Source organism: Mus caroli, unplaced genomic scaffold, assembly GCF_978045245.1.
Source record: "Mus caroli unplaced genomic scaffold, Mus_caroli_1 scaffold_4, whole genome shotgun sequence".
NCBI classification, from domain to species: Eukaryota; Metazoa; Chordata; class Mammalia; order Rodentia; family Muridae; genus Mus; species Mus caroli.
Window position 1 is genome coordinate 24,511,826 of NW_028227259.1, and position 7,014 is coordinate 24,518,839.

The 7,014-nt window shown below is 47.1% G+C and overlaps 1 pseudogene; it reads left to right on the forward strand.

The window, feature by feature from the left end:
- Window positions 1-179: 179 nt before the first annotated feature.
- LOC147005011 (chromatin remodeling regulator CECR2 pseudogene) lies at window positions 180-4,546 on the forward strand (annotated as a pseudogene).
- Window positions 4,547-7,014: the final 2,468 nt, after the last annotated feature.

The following is a 7,014-nucleotide window of genomic DNA, read 5'->3' on the forward strand; positions in this document are numbered from 1 at the left end:
CGAGTTTGCAAGCTACTCCCCCAGTGCACTACCCCTGTCCTGGCCCGCCTCTGCTTGAGCTCTTGCTAAGCTGAGGGAGCTGACATTTGCTGAGTGAGAGGCGCTGCCCCATGGCCAGAGTTGGAGCTAGCAAGCAAGATTGAAGCAAGCAAGAGTGAGTGAGTAATCACAGCAGGGAGATGTGCCCAGAGGAAGGCTGCATGGCCATGCTGGGCATGCTCTGCTCCTGGTGGGAAGTCCCAGCCATCGCACAATTCTGCTTGTTCTTTCACAAGGCGTTATGCCTGCTCAACTTCGAGATCGAGGAGTTAGAGGCAGCTCTTCACAGAGATGACTTGGTATTTATCAGTGATCTGATTGCCTGCCTGCTTCAAGGCTGCTATTAGCGAAGAGGTATCACGTCTCAGACATTCCACAGCTACTTGGAAGATATTGTTAACTAAGGTTGTGAGCTTGAAGAAGGAAAGCCCAATCCTCTGAGAGATCCCAGTTTTCAAACCTTCCTCTGCGTACATGAGTAGAGATCCTGCATCTCCTCTGTGATTACCCGCTTGTTGCAGATGATGTCTTTGATGTTCTCAAGGGTCTGGATGCAGACAGTCTCTGAGTTGAACCTCTAGGTGAAGACAATTCAGGTGCACTGTACTGGTACTTCTATGGGACACAAATGTACAAAGAAGACCTAGTACATGGAAGGTCCAATGGAGAACTCTCCTTGAGCAGGGAAAGTGAAAGGCAAAAAAAAAAAAAAAAAGTCTCAAATGTTCCAGGAAAAACAGACAAAAGAAGAGGAAGGCCTGAAAAACGAAAAAAAAAAAAACTACAGGAGGAGATTATATCCAGTGAAAAGCAGGAAGAAAACTCCTTGACGTCTGACCTACACAAAAGAAATGGATCCGGAGGGGCAGGACAAGGTACTTGGTGGATCCTGTGTCTAACAGAAGAATGGAGACAGGTTACTGAGAGCTTCCTGAGAGCCGACCTCTCTCCAAGAGCAGCAACTCTACAAGCTCCTTAGCAGGACTTCCTGCCTGAAATCTGCAACATGATTGCTCAGAAGGGAAAATGTCCACAGGGCACTAAGCCAGAGCTGCAACACAGGTTTATATCTGTCCACCTGCCCATCCAATTCATCAAGCTAGAGGATACTCCCATGCTCACCAAGATAGAAAAACAGAAGCACAGGGGGGAGGAGGAGGAACGACCGATCTTTCTTGCAGTGCAGAAGAAGGAGCAAGATCAGATGTTAAAGGAGGAGAGAATGCAGGAAAAGGAGGAAAAAGGTCAAGGCAGTGGAAGTCTGGGCTAAGAGGAGAAAGCTCAGGGAAGAATGAGCATGGCTATTGGCTAAAGGCAAGGAGCTACCCCCAAAACTTTCCCATTTGGATCTGAATTCTCCTATGAGGGAATGGAAGAAGACCAAGGACCTCTTTGAATTGGATGACGATTTCACAGCCATGTAAAAGTTCTAGATGTGGCGAAGGCTCACAAGAATTCCTGGCCCTTCTTGGAACCTGTGGATGAATCTTATGCCCCCAACTATTACCAGATTATTAAGACCCCCATGGATATTTCAAGCATGGAGAAGAAATTAAATGGAGGTTCATAGTTTACCAGGGAGGAATTTGTAAATGTCACGAAGACCATGTTCAAAAATTGCCGAAAATACAATGGTGACAGTAATGAATATACCAAGATGTCTGACAATTTAGAGCAGTGTTTCCATCGGGCCATGACAAAACACTTTCCTGGTGAAGATGGAGACACAGATGAAGAATTTTGGATCAAAGAGGATGAAAAATGCTAAAAAAGAAGGAGTCAGTCTGGTAGAAATAGTGGAAGCCATGTTTGGACTCTCTCAAGAAACACAGAAGTGTAGAGCAGGAAACAGCCACCAGTAAAGAATGGGGGAAAATCATTGCCTACAGCACACTGAGCTGCCTCCTCAGGGGACAATCAGAGCAGCAGTTCCATAAACTCCCTCCAGAGGTCCGCACATCAAATGGCCAAGGCTTTTCTTGCCCCCTGCATTGTGGTAGGGTGCCTAGTCACGCATCCCTTTTAAACCAGATGAAGCCAGCAGCACCAGGAACGTTTGGCTCTCTTCAAGGATCAGAACCCATCAACTTACATGGCTCCTCTTGAATTCTAGAGGTGCCCCCAGAGGAGCCCTTGCAACACCCAACCTTTGCTATACAGTCTCCAGTTGGAATTAGCAACCATTGGGGATCCCTGCTCAGTGCTTCAGACCTTTCCAATATGGTGTCACATGTCCCATCCTTACAGCTTGGGCAGATGAATTGTCCCAGTCAAGTTGGAAACATGTATCCACCAGCTCCATTCCAGGCAGGATTTATTCCTTCTAGGCATGGTGGGACTCCAGCCCGACCCCCAGACTTTCCTGAAAGGTCTGAAATTCCTCCTGGTCATATTTATCATTCATACAAGTATCTAAATCGAGGACACCCTGCTGTTTGGAATGGGAAGCATGGTACTGTAAACCCTGGATGTTTGGGGCCAGTTGAGAAGCCCCACCTGGGTCCAGGACCCTCTCACCACCCTCATAACATTGGTCATGTGATGGATGGCCGAGTGATGAGACAACCTATCCCACCAAACCAGTGGACTAAACAGTCAAGCTTTCTACCTCATGGTGTTCCTTCCTCAGGGTATATGCAGCCACCCTGTAAGTCTGATGGACATGGTTTGCAGACACCTCCAACTCTAGCACCAAGTCCTGGATTCAGAGGGCCCTCCCAGGTGCCCCGGGGGGCACAAGTAGGGGAATCCATGATGGACAGCCCTGAAATGATTGCCATGAAGCAGCTCCCCTCCGGAGTCTTTCCCCCAGGTATGCCTTACCACCCCCCTCCAGCGCACTCCTCCCCAATAACTGGTCCCTCTCCAAAGGTAGCTCATTTGTCATCAGTATGTGTGTCAGAGCCCGAGACTGCATTGGAAAACCCTGGGAGTACACAGGAGATGACTGAAACACAAGAGCCTGAGGAAGACCCAAGCCTTTGCCTGGACATGAAGAGAAAGCAGCAAGCATTTGTTCTTCAGAGGGGGTATACCTCAAACAACTACTTCACCCTGCACCTCCCTTGCAAGCCAGCGGTACCAGGCAAAGCTCACCACAAGAAAGGGAAACAGAGGACTTCTGACTCAATAGTGATGCTTCAGACTCTGCAGACACTTCTAACACATCAAAGAACAAGAACACCTGGCCTTTGGACAATAGCTACAGCAGCCCAGCTGTGCAAGGCTGTTTGAGAGACTTCTCCATAGTGGCAGAGATGGGGAATCTACCTGAAAATGAGGTCCTTGGTGAAGCATCTCCCTGTAGGTCAGGGGGGAAGGGCCTTGATGGTAGTGGTCCAGAAAAGTCAATCTGCCCCAGGGGTAAAACATTGCAAGAAGCCATGCTTTGCATAGGACCGAATGCTACTACACCTCTTTGCACAGATCCCGGTTGGATGGCTGGCAAGGTGAACCAGTTTTCTCCCTTATACATGCCTGGCATAGAATACTCTAATTCAGCTACACAGTACTCTATGAGTCCAAGTTTGCAAGGCTTGGGCTCTATGATGGGAGGAAAGTCCTCAGGATCACAGCCTCAGTCCTTTCCTCCCAGGGGGTTCCAGGATAATGGTCCCCAACCTGGACTCTTTCCTAGGTACCATCCTCAGCAAGGAATGAGATATACCTACCAGCCTTCTTCTCTGCCTTCCTACCACCCCTATCAGAGGACTCCTCATTATAAATGTCCACAGGGCTTTTCTGATCGGCAGAGATCACTCCCTTCCCAGAGAAGCCCAAGTGGACCCCCAGAGAGTCACCCTCCATGCTCCCTCTTCCCAGAGAAGAATGTCCTGTCTAGTCTGCAAGGTTGTGAGACACTAAATTCTGCCTTAACTCCTCCAACTCAAATGGATGCAGTGACTGCTAAGGTTGTTCCTCCTGATGGACACAATTCTGGTCCAGAAGAAGAAAAGATGGACGAATCTGTGGAGAGGCCAGAGAGTCCCCCAAAATTCTAGATCTCGACAACCATGATGCAGCTCCCAAGTGGCAGAACTCACTGTCAACCAGTGTCTATCTTTATGGAACTCCACCACCATCTCTGAGTTCAGGAATGACTTTTGGTTCATCTGCTTTCCCACCCCACAGTGTGATGCTGCAGACAGGGTCTCCATACACTCCTCAGTGATCAGCCAGTCATTTTCACCCCAGGGCATACCCATCCTCTGTGCCTGCCCATCCACATCCCCACCCAGTAGCCACCCAACCCAATGGCCTCTCTCCAGAGCGTTCCCTCAACTTCTTTCACAAAGAGGGCCTAGGTCACTTTCAGGCTTCGATGATGGAGCAGACTGGCACTTGAAGCAGATTAAGAGGCACATTTCAAGAAGTACACAGACCAACGGGATTGCAAATGCATCCAGTCCAGTCACAGTCCTTATTCCAAAAGACCTGGGCGCCTGTGGAGTCACCAGAACAGTTTCTGACTCGTAAAATCCCAATACTTCCTCTGGATCAGAGCTAGTCTAAGGAGGACCTAAGCCCTAAGGAAGTGGACGGCTGCTTGTGGAGACCATAAGTCAGGCCTGGCGGATTTGGAGGAATGAATGCTGTACATCTCTGTCCTGTCTTCCGGTTCCACCTCTTCACTGTGAATCAAGCCTTCCTCAGAGCTGAACAGTAAAAGCCTTAGGTGCATACTCTTTAGATAACTGGCTGGCCTGTAGCTGGGATCATCTGCACAGCTGACAAACTTACCCACAGCAATATACCTGGAGTTCTTGCTGGCTTCTCCAAATCCCAAGACTCTTGTCCAGGGAAAATCAATTTAAACTTGGGTGGAGTGTACATGTAATGCTGGAGTGGTGCCTTTAAACTTTCATGAGCAGCTAATCTCAGGTATATATTTGGTGAAGGGACTACTTTAGTATTAATGTTTTTGGAGCTGGTCCAGTTTACAGAAGTTTCATGTTGCCAAATTAAAATTATTATTATTTTTTGTGGTGACTGTATTGTATATATAGTGGGACAGTCAGGTGGGTACATGGAGGAGTTGGGAGTCCTTCCCCGATATGGCCAGCATACTGTACTGGAAGATTCTCTGTCTTTGTACAGTCAGGTCTCACTGAATGCCTGAGGAACGAGGAGAAGAGATCCAGAAGGCTGCAGCTTATATATTTCCCTTAACTTGTTTCCTCTGCAGCTGGCCTCGGAGACAACATGTCCTCCTCAGCATTCATTTCACAGTTGATTGGACGGTGCTGTCATGGGGCTTTACTGGGTGTTGCAGCCATAGGACAGGCTGCTCTCACTCTGGTGGCCTAAGTTCTGGACTTGGGAAAGCATGTCCCTTCCTGCTTTTCCACCAGCTCTACCAGATAGTTGTAAGCCAGGAATTTGGCTCTAGAGTGTTTTACTTATCAGAAGATAAAGTGGCTTCTTCATGGGCCTGTCAGGCCTGTGATCTAGAAGGCATCAAACAACACTTTCTAGCACAATCACATTTTGTGAAAGTGACTACTCAGGTTTCTTATGTATGTTAGTCCCAAGAAAGAAATTGCACAGGTTTGAAAAAAAAAAAAAGACAGAAGTTGGTACCAGGGAATGGGGCATTGCTGAGATAGGACTGACCATGCATTCATTTGAAGAATGTAGATTTAGGGACTTTGGATTTGGAACACAGAGGAATGCTTTAAAAGTGGCTTAATGGGTCATCCTAGTAGGAATATGGAAGACTTTGTTGCTGGGAGTGATTTGAACTGTGTTGACCTGGCCCAAGAGATTTCAAAGGAGAAGAATTTCAGAATGTGGCAGAAAGACTGTTTTTGTCATATTTTGATGAAGAATGTGGCTAGTTTTTGTCCTAGACTGACAAGTCTGCCTGAGACTAAGGTGAAGAGCCTCAGATTAATTGCATTGACAAGGGAAGTTTCAGAAAAGCCCAGCAGAGACTTTGTTCTCTGGTTAAGTCTTAGAAAGATAAGTTTTAACAAGCATAGCAAGCTTAGAAAGGAAAAATATAAAATACATGGTTTGAGTATTAAAGGGGCACCAGGACGTGAAATGGAGCAAAATCCTATGTTAGGAGATAACAGATTAAGGAAGTGGGACCTTGGGGTCAGACTCTAACCATCTAAATTAGATTCAGGCATGGTGATGCACACCTTTAATCCCAGGAGACAGGCATGTTGATCTATGCCTTTCAAGGTCAATCTACAGGGCAAGAAACAGGATAGCCTAGCTTAGGCAGTGAAGGATTTGGAAAACAAAGCCAATGATAATTTAATAGTACAAGAGGGTCATGTTCTAGTTCCTGTAAGCAGCCGAACTCGGCACCTTCAGCCATGTGGCTCTGGCTCTAGCCTTAGGAATGGAAGGAACTACTGGGACATTTGATTCGGGTTAGCTGGAGCTAAGATATTAGCAATGATTAAGAAGAGACCAGCATCACTGAATTGAAATATGGGAATTGTTTTCTTAGAGCACAAAGAAGCTGTGTTTCAGAGACAGGCAAGGTTGTACTTCATGCAGCTTCTGGACTTGGTAATGTGGAAGAGTCACCCAGGTGGCACTGGTTTGGAAGGCATGAGGTGTCATGAAGAACAGCTGATGCTTGGCATTGTGAGAGATCATGGAAGACCATTGGAGAAGGTGTAGCCTCAGCTGTAGTTGATGGCCCAGGACTGAGGGTGTCATGAAAAGGATTTGAGGCTTGGCACCATGAAGAGAGCCTATGAGAGGCTATTGGTGAAGCCTAGTTTGAGTGGAACACCCTTGTGTATTGGATTTGTCAGTACCATGGGATGATCACCAAGAACAGCAGCTGTAGTGGAGTGGATCAACCTGAACTTAGAGTGCTACAGAGGTCAGAGGTGGATAAGTGATGCCAGCCCTTAGGAGGAGCCCAAAAGTTCAAGTGGAATCCCAGACACTGAAACAAGAAGCTGTATCATTGAAATTACCTTGGAGACTCAAAGACGTTAAAAATGCCAG